General features: G+C 39.2%; 1 protein-coding gene across 1 annotated transcript in view; it reads right to left on the reverse strand.

The window, feature by feature from the left end:
- The window catches only part of LOC131727309 (phospholipase A and acyltransferase 4-like), a 24,196-nt gene extending 4,338 nt beyond the window's left edge, over positions 1–19,858 (reverse strand). Inside the window, exons 1-2 of the mRNA XM_059018830.1 lie at positions 19,752–19,858; positions 19,216–19,258 (exon numbers count right to left, since the gene is read on the reverse strand). The gene's annotated coding sequence lies outside the window, so the exon portion shown is untranslated. The remainder of the gene's footprint in view (positions 1–19,215; positions 19,259–19,751) is intronic.
- Between the last annotated feature and the right edge of the window lie 1,160 nt (positions 19,859–21,018).

Below are 21,018 nucleotides of genomic sequence, written 5' to 3' on the forward strand. Positions count from 1 at the left end.
TTAATTATGATGTTAGGGATTTTGATGAAGACACATTTGAAGAAAATGGAGACATGGATTCGAGAAGTTATGTAGGAGAATGGAGGTCAGGGAAGAAAACCCCGCGTGGAGGCAGTCCTGTGTGACTGCGAGGTCCACAATGTCAGGTATGTCTTTCATTAATGATACATTGTGTGAGGTTTTTTTCAAGCTAATTTATTACTTGCACTGAAAGAACATTTGCAGCCGTTTTATGTTTGTTTTTTTACTTTTGTGTGCGTGTACACCAAAAGAATCTGACCTGAAAGTAAATGAGGAGGACCGAACTGAGAACAAAACGCCAGCCTCTAAAGATTCATAATGCGGAATAAGATACATGGATGATTTGTCAAGTGACTCCGAACCAATCCAGGTAACTTTACACAAATGATTTCCAAATGGTAGCTGATGGCGACTGTGCCTTGTGTAACATTGAGTTAGAGCATTAAACTAAGTACATTTTGAAAAGCCTGGGCTGTACCCTTCTGTTTTGGTTTCAGCGCAAAGTGAGACATTTCCTGTTTTTAGGTTTTATTATGATTATAACGTTATTTGTGTTTATTTTATTTAACCTTTATTTAGTCAGGTATGTTAAGTGAGAACTTTTATTTTTCATTAATGACCTGGGAACATACCTAAAGCTAATTGATTCTCTATTGCTCTGACGTTTGCTGAAAAGCCAATACTGTAAAGTATGGGGAGACATTCCAATGTCATGAGTGAAATATGATTGCTTACATTTAGCTATAGAATTGTTTTGTAGTGATAGTTATTTGTGAATTGCAAGTTTGCATTTTGTATGTAATGTTTTTGTTTACAAAATGTTGAAATGTGGTTTAATTTTTATTTTGAAATGTTGTTGAACAATGTAATCTTTTAGCAAAATAAAGATATCTGCTAAGCAAGACAGATGTGACAACATTTGGAAAAAGCTGAAGGCAGCACGTGAGGAAGTAGATGGTGAAGTAGACCAACTTATGGCCGTGGAATAGTTGAAAAACTGGAGGAAGAAAACAATTCACTCAAGCACAAGGTAAGTAGAAATGCAAGAACAAGTTGAGCCCTCTAGCATTATTACACCTTTTTATACAAGTAATTAACACTGCCGTTGCCAAGATTGCATTAGTCACAATATAAGATATAGAAAGTAACTTACTCTATCTTCTAGAATGTCTGTAGTTCATCTGACATATACAAGCATACCCTTGAAATGCTCATTTAAATATTATACTAATAGTTTAATGAACTTTAATAAACTTGTGAAAAGATGTATGTGTGGTTTCTCATTCTGTAAAGATGTCTCATTTAAAATAGCACAATTACAATTAAGTAAGATGGCCCCCTAAGAGAAACTTTGCAGATTAAAGCAGGGAACATGGGGGCCCAATTTCAAAACTGTATATGAACTTTGGTAAAAAAAAAAAAAAAAAAAAAAGTGGATTTCTATCTGTTCATGAAATTGTTTTTTTTTTCTTACTTTTTTAGCAATACTCCAAAAACTCGAGTGCTTGAACAGAAATCATGTGTGCAAATCTATTCCTGATTCTGATTTAGTCACGTTATGGAACGCCTAACCGTTCCACTGGGAATTCAACAGAAGCCTCAGCTGCTTCAATATCTGTATTATCAGCACCTGTGCTGCCTCCTCCCATGAAAGCTGCTGGAAAGGTAAAACTTATCTGTTTAATCTTCATTGTGACAAATTAAATTTGAAGACTGAAATAACTGACATTTGTTTTAATTTCTACCTCAATTTCAGTTTCAATACACTTTGCAAAATCTATTGTCCTCATACATTGTGTTCCATATATTAATCCACCCTGGAAAAAGTGTGACTTGAAACTACACTACAGTTTTAGTAAAGTCTGATAAAGAATGGGCAGATATGACCAGATGAGCACATGGAAAAATTCAACTTATTACTATTATTGCACTTAAAATGTACTGAGTACATTTCGTAAAGTATTGCACTCCCAGAAAAGGATAGGATTGTCTATGTAACTGCACTATTGCAATTCAGGCAGACCACCTTCAGTTTATGTGACCCTTCGAGCAAATTCCACTTGGATATAAACACTGCCAATGTTGCAGCTTCACTATACTGCCAAATTTGTATTTCTGAGGTGGGATAAAATGCTTTTGTCCTTAAGGTTTAGCTGTAAGTTTGACATTCAGTATGCAAATTGACAGGTAATTCGGAGGAGCATTCTGTGATTCTTGAAATTTTAGTCTACCACATTTGCGTGGAAGGGTTGTTCTAACAGTGTGTTGATTAAAATGGGTTTTACTTCAGGTTCATTTTTTTTTCTATTTTTATTTTTACAGGTGGAAATCCATCCAGGAAGCAATGTTTTTGTTGAGGAATTGTCTTGGACTCTAACAAATAAAGCAACTTCCTGTTCTTCATTTGTACGCTCTCTAACGCTGGCTGTGTTTGACGTTGAGACGCTTGTCAGAAGCAATCTTCGTGGAGGCTGTAACAAGCAGCAGCAAGATGGGGAGAGAAGATGCGCTTGACTCTACTAAAGATCATGCTGTATACGGTAATCCTGATTTTTATTTAAAAAGGTACTGTTTTTAACATGCATCGCCAATCGTGGCTATACAAACTGATCTCTTGTTGATGGACCATTTGCAGAGGTGTCAGCCCCCACCCCCCAAATTTTGTGAACAAAGGCTTGCATGAAGTAATGTATGGTACTGTGGGATTGGAGATGATGTAGTTTTAGTATCTTGCTTCATTTAGGCATGGTTTTTAGTTTTAAAATCCAGTGTTTAGATATTTGGCTAACCATCTATTAATGATGCTAATCTGCAAACAACTTATGCTTTGTGTGTGTATTCCAAATGCAACAAAGTCAGATTGGTTCAACAATCAACAGAAAAATCTCTGAACTAAGACACAAACTCAGAAAACAAAATACGGATAAGTCTTCTGACTAGGTACTAATTTCAAAAAGCAAATTTGTAAATCTGACCCACAGAGCCTTTGTCTTTTTTGAGCCAATTGAGTCCTTAATCACACAGGCCTATTGAATTCTTAAATTCAATTACTGTACTTGCTTGGTGAGACACTGCTTGACTTAAATGTGGAAATCTGTTAGTAATTGGCATACACCATGTAGCAAGATGGTTTTGAACTGCAGAATTGTTGTAATAACCGCATGTCTAGAGTGTAAGATTTGGCTCATGTGGGGGAAAATGGCTCCAGTTCTGATGAGTTTGTTGGGGATCATAGATGGACTGCAATCTTCAAGTCTCTCCATAAATTTTAGATTGGGTTTAAGTCAGGACTTTGACTGGCCCATCCAGAACATTTAATTCTCTTGTTGTTCAACCACTTCGCGTCATTGTCCTGCTGAAATGTGAATTTCTTCCCTAGTTTCAGAGTCTTGGCTGACTCAAACAGGTTTTCCTCAAGGATTTGCCTGTACTTTGCACCATACATTCTCCCCTCTATCCTGACAAGCTTCCCCATCCCTGCTGAAGAGAAGAATCCCCATAACATGATGCTGCCACCACCATGCTTGACAGTTGGGATGGTGTTGACTGGGTGATGTGCAGTGTTGGCCTTGCACCAGACGTAACGTTTGGAATTTAGACTGAAAAGTTCAAACTGTCTCGTCTGACCGCAAAACCTTTTTCCACATGTCTGCAGTATCATCTCCATGCTTTTTCACAAACTCCATATGTGCTTTAAGATGATGCTTTTTGAGTAATGGCTTCTTTCTTGCCACCCGTCCATACAGGCCAGCTTTGTGTAGGGACCATCTTATTGTTGATGTGTGAACACTGACTCCCATCTGAGACTCAGAACTTTGCAGATCTCTCAAGGTCGTTGGCTTCAGAGTGACATACCAAACCAGTTTCCTGCTATCCCAGCTGCTCAGTTTTGGGAGGGCGACCTGATCTGGGTGGTATGATGCATCTTCCACTTCTTAATGATGGACTTCATTGTGCTGAGAGGAATAATCAGCGTCTTTGAAATGTTCTTGTACCCTTCTCCTGCTCTGTGCTTCTCTACCACTTTATCACTGACTTGTTTTGGTCTTTATCGTTGCTTTGTTGGATCACTATGTGAGTTCCAGCTTAAGTCTTTATATACCCGAGGGAAATTATGTACATGTTAAACCACTTTTGAGTACACACCGGCTGAAAACATTTCATTAATTTTGTGACCTTTCAAACAAATCACTTGCTCCTGAGCTGATTTGGGGCTGCAGTAGAAAAGGGGTTGAATACTTATGCAACTAAGATTAATCTGTTTTTCTCTGCAAGTCTTATTTATATGCTATTCTTTTTTATATATGATATTTTTTAACTTTATCAATGTGGAGTAGTTTGTGTAGGTTCTACATGTAAAGTCTAATTTGAAAGCGCCGTGGAGTACACTCAGGTTCCAAACATTGTTATGGGATACACTCCTGCCTATTGGTAGGTGTCACTGAGGTCTATCAAAGCTGCCAATAGGCCCCCTCCCCTTGGTGACCCCCTCGGTCCCGCCTCCCGAGGGTACTTAACCGTCACGCTGGGGAGGTTCGTTCTCTTTCGCGTTGAAACCGTGATGTCGACCGATGCGACCTCGCAGTTGGTGGCCATCGTCTCTTTCAGGGAACCAGGTTTACGGTAGGTAAAATGACGTTCCCTTTCAATTCAAAGATGGCCACCAAACATCGATATGGGAAACGTGTACTAGAGCCATCGCGAGGGAGAAAAGAACGGCAGCATATGAGGGCGCCAGGTCCTGCCTGACCAAGGTCAGCAACATGAGCGTGCAATCTCAAGGACCCTAGTGGCCACAGAGGGCAATGAGGGATCGACCACATTCAGACGGTAGCCCAGCTAGCCGCATCACAAATCTCAGCCATGGAGGCACCTCGGAAGAGGGCCCATGACGTAGCCACACCTCTCGTGGAATGTGCGGCTATCCGCCCAGGTGGGGGTAAGCCAGCACCATCATACGCAGTCGAGACTGTGTCCGCAATCCAATGCGACAGCCGCTGCTTGGCTGTCCCAGGGTCCGTGATCCATGGCAGAAGAAGAGCTGGTCAGACTGACGCAGCACTCTCATCCTATCCACATAACATCTCAATGCCTGAACTGGGCAGAGAAGGTTCAACTTCTTATCCTCCTCCGACACAAACGATGGAGGATGAAAGGACTCCATTTCCACGGACTGATTCAGGTGGAAGGCTGTAACACCTTGGGGAGAAAAGCAGAGTTTGCACGCAGTGACACTCTGCTATCATCATCCCAAATATGCATACAGGAGCTATGCACAGACATCGCCTGCAGCTCACTCACCTGCTTTGCAGAGGTGATAGCAAGGAGGAAGGCTGTCTTCATGGACAGGTGCTTCAACTCGATGGAGTATATAGGCTCAAACTGGGCCTGCGTGAGAGCCTCCAGTACAATCTCAAGGCTCCTTTCGGGGAGAGTGGCCCTCCTAGGAGGGTGCAATTGCTGAGCGCCTCGGAGAAACCAGGTAGCCAAAAAATGCGCACCCGGGGACACTGAGTCAATGGGGGCATGGCAAGCAGAAATAGCCGCTAGGTAAACCTTCAGAAACTGCAAGATGGCAGTCATGGGATAGGAGATTGGATCATGACCATTAGTCGGCACCAATCTTGAAAACATTTCCAGTTATAGGCATAGAATGACCTAGTGGAATGCACCCTAGCATTCTGCAACGTACCCATGACTGTGTCAGACAGCCCTAAGGCTGACCAGCGGTCCCTTTCAGGGGCCAGACCCATAGCTGGAGCCTGCCCGGCTCCGGGTGTCAGTGTTCCTCTCGCCTGACTGAGAAGATCCTGGTGAAGCGGGATCTCCCAGGACGGGACGTTCAATAGCTGGCACAGGGATGAAAACCAGATTCTCCTGGGCCACTAGGAGAACTGACGCCTTCTCCGACCGGACCTTCTCGAGAAAGGCCGGGAGCAATGGCAGAGGTGGGAACGTGTGAAGGAGGAGAGGACGGAGCAAGCGAGAGAGCGAGGAGTTTAAAAAAATATAGGAACAGTGAAGGCGATTACCCAGCCTGACCTATATGGTTTAGTGATCGTGACTATTTTGTGTGGCTGCTTTGTTTTTGTTTGAATAGTTTATTTTTGTTGTTCAAAATAAAATGGTGCAAGCGCAATTACACCATACCTGCAGTGTCTGTGTTTTTGTTCCTGGCCCATTCTATATTTTTATTGAATTAAGGGTTTAAGTAATTGAGAGCAGCTCATCAGTTGGAAGAAAAACCAGCAGACACACAGCAGGGGGTCCCCAGGACCAGGATTGAGAACCACCGATGTACACAGAACTGCTATACTGGCTGTGCCTAACAAGTTGTATAGCAGCTCTGCTGTGCACATGCTCTATAGGAGCTCTACTGTGCACAACACTATCGCAGCTCTGCTGTGCACAACACTCTGTATAGCAGCTCTGCTGTGTAGAACACTATCGCAGCTCTGCTGTGCACAACACTCTGTATAGCAGCTCTGCTGTGCACAACACTCTGTATAGCAGCTCTGCTGTGCACAACACTCTGTATAGCAGCTCTGCTGTGCACAACACTCTGTATAGCAGCTCTGCTGTGCACAACACTCTGTATAGCAGCTCTGCTGGTATTTTATATTGCACCCTTAAAGAAACTTGCACCAGTCCATTCTCTTCTTTCGATTACAACTTGGTTTTGGCACAGTCCCAGTTTGAATCTTTTCAATAAAGCAAGCTGTATCTCTTTAAATTTAAACGATGTTCTGATTTCTACTCAGCAGCAGGTAGGTTGGAGCAATGTGTGGAAAGAAACTTTCTTCTTGAATCCTGATTACACGCCTTCTACTTTCTCAACTCTGCTTCTGTGACCTTCCACACTTCCTTCCATTCATGAATGTCTTAAAGACAGTCTCTATCTTACTTGAGTAAATGTAAACAAACTGGAATATCAATAAAGATTGCACACAAGTTGTAGCTACTTTAACATTAACTTTTAGTTTCTAGTAATTACTTTAAACTAAATTACATTAAAATAATTAAAATCAATCAAACTCAGTTCCTGGAGGGCCAATGCTGCAGTGTCTCTGCTGGTATATATATCAAATACAAAACTGAAAGATCATAATTGGATAAGTCTCCACCCCCCTGAGTTAATACTTGGTGGAAGCACCTTTGGCAGCAATTACAGCTGTGAGTCTGTTGGGATAGGTCTACCAACTTTGCACACACCTAGATTTGACCATTCTTCTTTACAAAACTGTTTAAGCTCTGTCAAGTTCCTTGTGGAGCGCTGATGGACAGCAATCTTAAGGTCATGCCACAAATTTTCGATTGGATTTAGGTCGGGGCTCTGACTGGGCCACTCAAGGACATTTACCTTTTTGTTCCTTAGCCACTCCAGTGTAGCTTTGGCTGTGTGCTTTGGGTCATTGTCATGCTGAAAGATGAACTTCCATCCCAGTTTCAGCTTTCTTACAGAGGGCAACAGGTTTTCCTCAAGGACTTCTCTGTACTTTGCTCCATTCATTTTTCCCTTCAATCCTGACAAGTGCCCCAGTCCCTGCCGATGAGAAACATCCCCATAACATGATGCTGCCACCACCATGCTTCACAGTAGGGATGGTGTTCTTTGGGTGATGCACCGTGTTAGGTTTGCACCAAAAATAACGCTTTGCATTTAGGCCAAAAAGTTCAATTTTAATAGCAGACTTCTGAGATAGTGATCAGTATTCATAAATCGTTTTACACCAATTCGCAATTAGCAACACTTTCTAAAAAGAATAAATGTGCTTGTACTGCTATGCAGTAAACTGTCATAAAGACTGTTCAACATTTTACTTCAGCATGTGCTGGATCACAAAGGCAGTTTTCGCCACAGTCAGCTGAGCAGTGTGTCCTATCAAACAAACCGTACAGTGCATATAAATGAATGAAAAGTGACAAAATGTATGTGTGTTAACTTGAATTTGTATTTTATTTAATATGTAAAAAGTGTCGGTAATTTCGAATTGATATTAAACCCTTGATGAGTGTTGGCCAGTATCTCGGAATTGTGACCAAACCAAACCCCGATCCAATGTTCATGTGGAAATATCGGCCGGTCCCACAACGCATTTTTCTATCCCAAAGCCAAACGAGGCATTTAGAACATGCAAATGGAGGAGACTCCTTCTCTGCCCCGCCCCCTCTCTCCCTCTCTCGTTGCTCCAGCTAGGAGTTCACATTCAGCTTCCTTAGATTATATAGCGCCATTCTTTACTAACTTTTACAAATGAGCTTATTGGAGGCTTCGTGTTTTTAAGATGGTTCAGGTGCAGTCCGGGCAGACTGACTGGCTGTTAAAGAAATCACATGGATTGCTTTTTAATGCTAAATGTGTATCTGGTATTATAAGTATTATCTACAGTTAATAACTCAGCTATATTCATATTCAGAATGTAATACAGTATTAAGACAGGGTCCAGTATTAGAAATCAGTGTTCATTGGCCATTCCCATCCATTCTCTATATGTTTCCACATTGTGGTTGCAATCCACAGGCACAAGGGGCTCAGTGATGTTAACAACTAGAGCCCACAATTAACCAATATATTTAATGGAAAGAAATGGTTCATGTCTTTATTTCTCATAGCTGCTTCTGTGTGTGTACACCAGTGCTATTTATTGTGAGTAATTATCCGTCTTGTCTAAGAATTTGCAGATTATAATTAAAAAAAAAATTAAAAAAAGATATTTGAGAGAGTGCCCGGCGACGAGGGCTCTACCGTGATAGTTGACCGCGACGGGAGTTATATTATCAGCCGTGACGCTGTGACTGAAGCAGCACCGATGCAGCGAGTTTTTCGCAGATAAATAGTCTGTGTTTTGTGTGTCGATATTTATATTTTCTGCCCTCTTCTTCAGAACGAAATGTGCAAACACTAACGCTATACCCCTGGTAATGTTTTTTAGAAGTATATCAGGTTAATTCAAGTTGAGCGCTGTTGTCACAAACAGATCCACAATGGCGTAGGCATGGGCGCAGTTTCATAGCTTTCTCTTCGCTAGTCTTGGAGGGTCAGGGTGTGTGAACTTGTTTTTGGTAAATACAGCACAGGGGAGCAGAAAGGTCATTCTTTACGAGTAAACTTCCAGGCAGTAACCTCTGCTATTTCTACCACATGCTTTTATTTCGTTTCTCTTAAACTGTATGATTGTATCCTATTCTTTATCCAGGACAGTATTCCTCCCTGCTGTCCAGCGGCACAGATTTAGAATCTTCCTCAGACTGCGCTGCGAACTAAACCAGGCAACAGAGCCGCGTCCGCAGCAGCAGAAGAGTCACCAGCAATGAGACACGCCAAGGAGTGCGCTGCTCTGTGAGACTCGAGGGGACGCATTATCAAAGCGCTTCCTCCAGGCTTTAATTAACTGCTATTGATTTTAAAAAGGACAAGACATCATGTTAATGTTACAACATGAAAAACTAAACACATTGAGAGTGCTGAAGAGGGCTTGAAATACAGTGTATTACTCAGCTGTGTGGTTCTAGTTTTGTAAAATGAACAGGTGGTTTACCTCTTTAAAATAAATAGGAGTTAATTAAAGACTGGCATAAAAGCTTTGAAAAGATGTCCTGAGGTGTCTTATTGTGATTAAAAAGCGTCCCATTCCACAAGAAAACCCTGAGAGGCGTTAGAAAACTAAAGCTCTTTGACTGAAATGCTTTTTATTATATGAATAACTACCCAGTGGAGTGACAGAGCAGGTTAATAAACTAAATGTATTGAGTGAATAATGAAATCAGATATTATATGTCAGAGAGTGAGAGGTTTGTATTAAACAGACCAATTACAGTATCCTTTAAAAGGGTTAAGAAACTTTAACCTAAGAAATCATTTCAATTAACTGACAAGGATGAAAGAAAACTAAAGAAGGGCTGATTTCTTAAATTACATGTTTTGATTGTAAAAAGTAATTCTCTTTTGTATTGTTTTATTAATAAAAAGGTATCACCAATATAAACCTTGTTCACACACACTGAATGAAAGCAGTGAAGCAGCACAGTAGATCTGCACGCTGGGTAGAAGGGCATCACTGGTATGCAGAGCAGAGAAAGAGCAGCAAAAGCAACAGGACAAGCTTGCATTGTAGATATTTCAAATGAATAATTATTCATTGTATTGAAGAAGACTGGCCCCTCCCCTTGCACAGTGCTGTCATTTTAATGCAGTTATCTGTTTATAAGCACAGTGCCATGACAACAGACAGGTGCTGTTCATGTTCAGCACTGGTTAAGTAAGTGAGCCGCTCAGAGCAGCTCAGTGAATGAACCCACTCAATGGCACACTCAGTCCTGCTCCCTCTGAGCAGCTCAGTGAATGAACCCACTCAATGGCACACTCAGTCCTGCTCCCTCTGAGCAGCTCAGTGAATGAATCCACTCAATGGCACACTCAGTCCTGCTCCCTCTGAGCAGCTCAGTGAATGAACCCACTCAATGGCACACTCAGTCCTGCTCCCTCTGAGCAGCTCAGTGAATGAACCCACTCAACGACACACTCAGTCCTGCTCCCTCTGAGCAGCTCAGTGAATGAACCCACTCAACGACACGCTCAGTCCTGCTCCCTCTGAGCAGCTCAGTGAATGAACCCACTCAACGACACATTCAGTCCTGCTCCCTCTGAGCAGCTCAGTGAATGAATCCACTCAATGACACGCTCAGTCCTGCTCCCTCTGAGCAGCTCAGTGAATGAACCCACTCAACGACACACTCAGTCCTGCTCTGAGCAGCTCAGTGAATGAACCCACTCAACAACACGCTCAGTCCTGCTCTGAGCAGCTCAGTGAATGAACCCACTCAACAACACGCTCAGTCCTGCTCCCTCTGAGCAGCTCAGTTACTTAACACACCCAATGACTTGAAGGTGACATCATAAAGGAAAGTGATGTCATAATGTCTCTGACAGTGTATTTTCAGCAGAATCTTCATTGCAGTGATTTACTCCTGAGAGGTAAATTCACAGAGTTTCTGTTCCCTGGGTATTTATTTATAAGATCAATTTACATGCATTGTAATTGAGGTGTGTATATTAAATACACAATTTCATAATTATATATATATATATATATATATATATATATTGCCTCTAATAACGTGGCAAGTCACTTGTGGCAGGAAATGGCATTGCGGTGACGTCAGGCCAGAAGGCGGAACAAAAACAGACAGGCAGGTACTGCAGTTCAAAGGCGCGGGCGTGTGCCTTTTATTAAACAACACAAAAATAAATACAATATATAAACAAAAATAAACACTGCTCACAGCGCAAAATAAATCATTAAACAAAACAAATCTCCAACATAAAAAACTAAAGGGGAGGCGGGACACCTGCCTGGCGAGCTGCAGGCTTTTTATACAGGTGACCATCTCCCGATTTAGCAACAAAGTATTCACTTAATTAATTCGGGAGATGGCCGCCTTCTGCACGAGGTTTTTAAATCATTCCTGGCAGATGACGAGTTTACTAACCTCGCCTCTGCCAGAACACGTTTCAACAAATAAAACAAAACACGTCATTTAACTATATTAACAAATAAAACAAACACAGTAAACAATAACACGCAGCCATAAATACAATAATCATACAACAAACAAATCTAATACCACACAGGGGCGGAGGGGGAACCCCGCTCGAAAATAAACACATACAAAATAAAAACAAAACAACAACGTGGCTGACGACACCACGCTCGTCCTCCACATATAAACACTTTCAAATAGCAGTGCTTTCCTACCGCGCTGCTGCATCACTGCTAATTGGAATTGGCATGTGGTTTGTGTGTGTTTAGTTATTACATTTGAGGATTAGTATCCCTGCTCTATCGAGTTGCACCTCTTGCATTATATTCTATTGTATTCATTATTATTCAATAAGGGGCGGGGCGGGTTCATCCTATGGTTGATAATATATATTTTTTATTCTTTAACCTTGTTTATTCACAGATTACCGGATAGTAAAACATTCCTCCTGCAGTTACTGAACATGTTCCCAATCACAAGGACTGTGATTTCCAGTGTTGGGTCCGTATGGCCAGTCTTCAGGGAGAATGTGTCATGTGCTTAGTGATGTCAGTGATGTCAGGTGTGATGGGAAACACACACATAAGGGTTTCTTTCTAATCTCATACACATGGATTGTCTTTATTCTGTATTAGATGAGTTCTACCTGTTTGCTCATATTATTGGATATGTATTAATCACTGTTTCTAATCTCATACACATGGATTGTCTTTATTCTGTATTAGATGTGTTCTGCCTGTTTTCTCATATTATTGTATATGTATTAATCACTGTTTCTAATCTCATACAAATGGATTGTCTTTATTCTGTATTAGATGAGTTCTACCTGTTTGCTCATGTTATTGTATATGTATTAATCAGTTTCTAAGCTCATACACATGGATTGTCTTTATTCTGTATTAGATGAGTTCTACCTGTTTTCTCATATTATTGTATATGTATTAATCACTGTTTCTAATCTCATACACATGGATTGTCTTTATTCTGTATTAGATGAGTTCTACCTGTTTTCTCATATTATTGGATATGTATTAATCACTGTTTCTAATCTCATACAAATGGATTGTCTTTATTCTGTATTAGATGTGTTCTACCTGTTTTCTCATATTATTGGATATGTATTAATCACTGTTTCTAATCTCATACACATGGATTGTCTTTATTCTGTATTAGATGAGTTCTACCTGTTTGCTCATATTATTGTATATGTATTAATCACTGTTTCTAATCTCATACAAATGGATTGTCTTTATTCTGTATTAGATGTGTTCTACCTGTTTTCTCATATTATTGGATATGTATTAATCACTGTTTCTAATCTCATACACATGAATTGTCTTTATTCTGTATTAGATGAGTTCTACCTGTTTGCTCATGTTATTGTATATGTATTAATCAGTTTCTAAGCTCATACACATGGATTGTCTTTATTCTGTATTAGATGAGTTCTACCTGTTTTCTCATATTATTGTATATGTATTAATCAGTTTCTAAGCTCATACACATGGATTGTCTTTATTCTGTATTAGATGAGTTCTACCTGTTTTCTCATATTATTGGATATGTATTAATCACTGTTTCTAATCTCATACACATGGATTGTCTTTATTCTGTATTAGATGTGTTCTGCCTGTTTTCTCATATTATTGTATATGTATTAATCACTGTTTCTAATCTCATACAAATGGATTGTCTTTATTCTGTATTAGATGTGTTCTACCTGTTTTCTCATATTATTGGATATGTATTAATCACTGTTTCTAATCTCATACACATGGATTGTCTTTATTCTGTATTAGATGAGTTCTACCTGTTTGCTCATGTTATTGTATATGTATTAATCAGTTTCTAAGCTCATACACATGGATTGTCTTTATTCTGTATTAGATGAGTTCTACCTGTTTTCTCATATTATTGGATATGTATTAATCACTGTTTCTAATCTCATACAAATGGATTGTCTTTATTCTGTATTAGATGTGTTCTACCTGTTTTCTCATATTATTGGATATGTATTAATCACTGTTTCTAATCTCATACACATGGATTGTCTTTATTCTGTATTAGATGAGTTCTACCTGTTTGCTCATATTATTGTATATGTATTAATCACTGTTTCTAATCTCATACAAATGGATTGTCTTTATTCTGTATTAGATGTGTTCTACCTGTTTTCTCATATTATTGGATATGTATTAATCACTGTTTCTAATCTCATACACATGGATTGTCTTTATTCTGTATTAGATGAGTTCTACCTGTTTGCTCATGTTATTGTATATGTATTAATCACTGTTTCTAATCTCATACACATGGATTGTCTTTATTCTGTATTAGATGAGTTCTACCTGTTTGCTCATGTTATTGTATATGTATTAATCACTGTTTCTAATCTCATACACATGGATTGTCTTTATTCTGTATTAGATGTGTTCTACCTGTTTGCTCATGTTATTGTATATGTATTAATCACTGTTTCTTTCTAATCTCATTCACATGGATTGTCTTTATTCTGTATTAGATGTGTTCTACCTGTTTGCTCATGTTATTGTATATGTGTGTGTGTGGGAGATTTGTACTTCACATCTGATCCCTCCTCATTTCATTGTCCAGTGAATTCTCATCCTCAGCAGTTTCATTTCAATACACTTTATAAACTCATTTTTCAGATTATTTTTTTTCAGTTCAGGGCAAGAAACCGGAATAAGATCTTCATCTCTTTAGTTTCTTTACCCATGAATGATATGTTTTGATATATAATGTATTCCTTCCCCTAACCCTAACCAACACATTTTTAAACAAAATCTACATGATCTCTACTCCCTGTTATGCAGTTTGACCAATTAAAAAGACATAAAAGCCTGGTTATTGATTTAGATGCAACAAGAAACATTACTGCAGTGTTTAATTTTTGCACAAACTGGATTCATTCTGAAAACCGAGTCGTGAGAAAAATTAAAACCAATAGAAGGATTTTACATGGAGTGCAGATGAGGCACTATTAAGGGGGTGCAGAACTCAGCTCTCGCTATTCCTTATCCAATGCTGCCATCGTGTGGTCATTTAGTAGAACTGTTGGTTTTAATAAAACTACATTTTTTTTTATCTGAACACAGCTCAGTGACAAGCCATTGCTCTGCTGTTTGCAATGGGTAGTACAGGTAGTGATATTCAACAATTACTTTATTCTTTCTTTCTTTCTAGACATCCTTATCCAGGGCGACTTACACTTGTTACAAGTTCTCACAGTACAAAGCATCACATTAGAAAATATCACATTAGAGAACACCACAATACAAGAGCAGTTATAAAAGAACAATAAGAGCAATTCAAGAAAGAGCAAAACAAAGCACACAGAGTAAATTATAAGAGCGAATTCGATAAGAGCAGCTAAACCTGATAGTAACTATTTGCTTATACGAGTCCATTAAGAACACGTAGCAAGCATGATAAATGCATGAGAATGATTTCAAATAAGTGCAATTACACAAAACTGTATTATTTATACACACAGTACTCTCCTGCTTATCCTGTAAATATTCATTTTGCTGTATTTTAAGAATGTATCTGAAATGTCTGTTTTTGCACAGAGGTTAAGGTTAATTTGAGTCATTTCAAAAGGACAACTGAGCTGTGTTCATATATATATATATATATATATATATATCTCACAGAGCCAGCTGCCCAGCGTTTCGATATGTTGTACATGTCTTTCTCAAGGGAGCCTGTATATATAATACATGGATGAAGGCTAGATTTGCATCCCGAGCCATTCCAAAAAAACGCATAATAACACAGCAGTGACGTCAAAAAGTGATCATTCCTCTAGAGGAAAATTCGATTGCTCGAGAACATCACTTTCAATTCAAACACAAAATGACTCGTTTTCAATCACTCTCGACAACAACCACAGTACAGAAATGTTCATTAATTATCAACAAAATGAGAATATGTTCCAAAAAAATGATGTAAAGCTGGTACATTCGTATCTCACAAACTGGAGAGGAACGGGAAATTAAAACAAGGTAAAGGCAATCATCCAAATAAAGCTGAAGCGCTAACGGATAACGAGACAGAACGTCTGTACAGCCCTGAAACACGACGCTTAAAAAAACACCCGACTGTACCGCTGAACCTCGTCTTCTTTAATATCAGCATCACAAGGGGATCCGTGGATTATAAAAAATAACAGAGGCGCCTCTTCAGCGAGTTACATGGAAAGAATGCCGTCTCGCGTTTCTGTGACATCTTAACAATAAAACACAGTAGTTGTATTGAACCGGCTGTTCTACTAAAGGGCCACACGTTGGCAGCATTGGATAAGGAATAGCGAGAGCTGCGTTGCAAATCTGTTTGTGCCTCGCAAAACTGCCTGCGCATTCACTACCAATATAGCAACTGCACACAACAGCCAAGCGAGACTGCAGACATTTGCGAATTGTTAAAAAATATGCTATATTCCAATGTCGCTCAACTGCTTTGTGCCATTTTGGAATATCTCTCATTTTGTGCCAAAGCACTATTTTTTCTGCGAGGCACAAATTTAGCGAGGGGATTGCGCGAAGATCGAAGATCTGCTTTCCACTACCTTTCAATTAAAATATAACATCGTATTTTTCTCTACTAATATAACAAACTATGGGTTATTACTTTATATGAATTATCATGTTGTGCACGAATATAAGAATTGTTTTTTTCTGTAGTGGTGTACACTGTTCTTTCAAACAGCATTTACCTATAATCGTTTGCGCAATGTATTTTAATACCAAATATATACACTATTGCAGTTTTGTTACATGATACATTAGTTTATTTCAAATGTAATCACACTTTTAAATATAGGCTGCCCCTGTTTTCATTTACATCCCAAATTCCGGGCCGCTTTGCTTTTGATAATGTCCCAAATTCTGGGCCGATTTGGTTTGCAGATAATGTCTCAAATTCCGGGCCGCTCTGATAACGTCCCAAATTCTGGGCTGCTCTGGTTTTTAGATAACGTCCCAAATTCTGTATTTTCGAATTCAGCCCAGTTTTTGGGATATTCTGCTCAGCTGACAACCGAGTTTCTAAGTCATGCATGCGCAGTTTACCATAAACTGGATCGTGAATTCATTTGAGAGTAACCCTGAGTACATGAATCAAAGCTAATGTATGTTTTACTCTTCCAAGAAAACTTTTTTTCTTGTGAAGAAACATAAATAAAATGTAAATGTTAAAGTATTTCTTATTACAATGAAGAAACTTGAAATATACATGAACATGAATTAAAGCAGACGTTTTCCTTTATTAAAGGCTAATATTAAAACACTTTTGAGAAGGAACATTGTATTCCAAAACAAACAAACAAAAAAAAAGACATTTCATTTGCTTATATAATGCCCATCAGTATATAGATCTGCGTAGGGGTTTATCAGAGCTTCTGGGTTTAAGAGACTTTCAACAACTTCAAATAAATCTTATTGTATTGTATTAGTCAACATTTCCCTTATCTATTCCTGATAGTTTATACTCTAGGCCAGAGTGTTTCAATCTTATTTTGAAACTGTACCCCTTCTACCTGGAGGTTTCAGCTCAGGTACCCCTTTACAATTTTCATTCAACTGAACGGTACCTCAGTTACAATAAAATGGAGAATAATCTGATGACCCCCCCCCCCCCCCCCCCCCATATTTATTTAATAAATAATTTAATGTCACAACAGTTTAGGTACAAACTGCTGGTTTAGGACAGAATAACAAACAGTAGCTTTAATTCTTAAACCTTTTATTTTAATTACAAGTATTTGGATGCACAGAATTAAAAAGACAAGTATTTGGTATCTCTTTGGAAACATTCGTATTTGCTTTATATTCGGCAAAGTTAGTATGAATAATACACAATAGTGTGCAATGGAGATTTTTTTTTTTTACGGTAACATTTACTTCCCATCTCCGTATAATTGTGTGACATTGAAAATGTTTACCTCAAGATAAAACCTCAAGATTGTGATCCCAAAACACTTCACATGGACTTAATCGGTGCTCCTGTTGCATGAATACACTATAATATGTGCATGTTTCAGGTTGCATATATAATGCACATTTTTCACACAAATCCTCGCCAATGAACTCGCTAGTACTCTCTTTAGATGCACAACAGTCTTAGCTAAAGAAATTGGGTTCCTTTAAGTTCGTACGACCCAAGACCGCCATTTGCCGAGCCTTACCCCGATGGTGTTTTTATAATGGGATTTGCCATAGGGAGGGGGTGGTCTCTTATCGTACCTCATATCTCCACGACCCCTGGGGCAACGAAGTAGGGAGCAATCTCTTCATGTGCACATGACTCTCAGCTAAAGAAAATCGCCGACCACGGGTTCCTACGCAACCCCGGCGCCAGATGGCGGGCTTCGCCCCAAAGGTGTTTTATAATGGGATTTCCCCATAGACATTTTTCAGGGTGCTATATCTCGGGTTTCGGGGGTCCCCGAGACTTGAAAATTGGTACGGTGGGTCCAAAATGTGAAAAATTTCCAAAAATGACCCTTCTCAGGGTCATATATCAATGATCCCATGGCCTAGAAGCCGGGTTGAACTTCCTAGAGTCATGTCTGTGGCCCCTCTTTCAAAGGGAGCCATCCGTTTTCAAATGCTACATTTTCAACAGTTTTCCATTCCTCTATCTTGTTTATTTATGATGATATATAAACTCAGTTTAAAGGCAGAAGTGTTTTAAAATAGTTTATTTTGTTTCAATGATGTGTTTGCTTTTCTAAAAACGCAGAACACTGATAACAGTTTTAATTCAGTGTAGGGTAGAATTCATTAGCTCAAGCTATACTGCCAACAGTGCTGATAATGAATCAAGAACACGTAGAAAGAACTGGACCTGCTCACACAATTCCTTCTCAGCATTTTAATTAAAAACTTGTTTAATAGCATTAATAGATGGAAGGCATGGTAGGCTAATGGAAAATAAAGCAGCAATGTTCACATGACTGTAATATACCATGTACTATTGGATCATTCATGACTTAAAACCCTTCATCTTAAAAGCATGCAGATAACATTAACAAAGAAGTCTGGTGTCGATCGCAAGGTGTGTCTTTAGTGTTAATAATAAGATTTTTATACCATCTCCATTTCTTTTAGTTATTTACAATTATTTGATAAGCGATACATTATATTGTATAGGATCTGATCCCTTTTCATGTATGTTTGAGTATTTTACTTTTGAAGGAATCCAGAAGATTTTTTTTTAATTTACTGTGACCAATTATTTTTCTATTTTCTCCCCTCCCAGTTTGAATTATTGCACCACTTCACAAAGACTCCCTTAGTGTCAGTGAAGAGGCCCAGAGGATAATGCAGGTTCCCTCCAGCCTCCACTCTCTGAACAGTGTTTCCCTTTTACACCAGCCAGTATCATGCCAGAGAAGCTCTTTCCAGGAGTCGATCTCCTGACTATAGAGGGAGAGGCTGGCTTCAGATCTGAAACCATTCAGCCCTGTGCACCACCGCGAGACAGTGTCCAGCCGTGGCAGAACAACCCTCCTCTCCAATTCACATCATCCATACGACTCCCCCTCTAGTTCTCTACATTTCTTAGTCCGTTTGTCTTTAAAATAACCTTTACAGTGTTACAGGAATAAATGAAGACATTTAATCAACTTACCTGTTGGGTGGCTTTTGGAATTCCTGATTCGGAGCTGCACAAGCTGGTAGGGAAAACAAGAGCATTAGTGAAGGTTCAGCTGACTCTTAAATGACTTCACTGTGCTGTGTGGAGCATCCTGAGGAGTGTACACTCTGCTGGTCTTTCATGACTGGACTGCTGTCTATACCTCTGTCTGTCTCTCTTTATCTCTGTCTTGGACTGCTGTCTATACCTCCGTCTCTGTCTCTTTAGTAGAAGGATGTTAATATTTCATGGTAACACAGACATTCACTGAATTATTGTTCAGTCATGTATTTGGACTATTGCTGTACCCTTTGTTCTTTACAATGACTAGAAGAGCTCTGATTACTGTAACAAAACTTGTACGACTGCCATGAATCAATTAGAATTAGTAACAAACGTATTTACATATCCTGCATTGTGCTACAAAGCAATTCAACACACACCTGGATATTAAATGCTCAAAATATTTTCTAAAGCAGAAACATTCCATCATCACATACAATAAAATCTGCAGTATCAAGAATACTTACAGGACAATTGCGAGCAACAAGTTGCTGTAGTTTCTTCAGAAGAGATATGCTACCTGTTAACAGCTAGTTAAACAGATGACTGCCAGGGAATGTGTGCTTTCTTAAATAATCCTCTCATGTGGGCGTGTAGATCTGCAAAATACACCCATCTACCAATACAGGGGGGGGGGGCAGTGCTAGTAATTACAATGTATCCTCCCTCATTTCAAGAACAGGTATCGCCATTGTCTTAACTATGTTTAAAAAATAAAACTGTTGAATTAAAATGAGCTTCCTAACTTTGTTCCCCCTCGTAACTGTGTTTGCATTGCATCTGGTATGAGGCACTGTTTTATGTTTCGTCACTGAATAAATTAGATTTCTTTTTAAATTAATGTGTTTATTGTTTTTTAAAGATTTCAGTTTGCATAACTGAGTTACTAGCACCACATGTGTCAATTCTACACATTAGTTGGTTGCAGAACATTGATGCAAAAGTGTTTCTGAAAGGCCAATAATGTGAACGAGGTTGGTTGGTCACTTGCCATCTTTAAAATAATTGTAATTGTAAAATGAAAGAATAGAACACAAACACCCACAGCAAACATTTCTTTCTTTTTTTCTTAATTTCAGTGCTTTCAAAACTTTAGCTTTCCTTTTCAGGAGCTTTGAGGTGGAGTTCCTCTGTCAAAGAGGTTATGCAGCATATTTTGCAGAATGTGATTAAGTGGCTGCAAGACTCCCCAGATAAGGCAGCGCTCACCAACAGTTGCCGGTTATCTTAATCAGGGCCGCAGCCAGGAATTTTGGGGCCTGGGACAGGTCCTATGAGACGCTCCCCAGTCATTCGGTCCATCTTGCTCGTTTGGTTGTTAGTAGCTGATTGATCCCAGAATCTCATCAAGGAGCTTCTTGAAGGATCCCAGGGTGTCAGCTTCAACAACATTACTGGGGAGTTGGTTCCAGACCCTCACAATTCTCTGTGTAAAAAAGTGCCTCCTATTTTCTGTTCTGAATGCCCCTTTATCTAATCTCCATTTGTGACCCCTGGTCCTTGTTTCTTTTTTCAGGTCGAAAAAGTCCTCTGGGTTGACACTGTTAATACCTCTTAGAATTTTGAATGCTTCAATCAGATCTTGTTGGCCTTTTTTTATAGCTTCCCCACATTGTCTAGATGAAGACATTTCTGAGTCAACATAAACTCCTAGGTCTTTATCATAGATTCCTTCTTCAATTTCAGCATCTCCCATATGATATTTATAATGCACATTTTTATTGCCTGTGTGCA

The sequence above is a fragment of the Acipenser ruthenus genome, unplaced genomic scaffold (assembly GCF_902713425.1).
Source record: "Acipenser ruthenus unplaced genomic scaffold, fAciRut3.2 maternal haplotype, whole genome shotgun sequence".
Classification (NCBI taxonomy): domain Eukaryota; kingdom Metazoa; phylum Chordata; class Actinopteri; order Acipenseriformes; family Acipenseridae; genus Acipenser; species Acipenser ruthenus.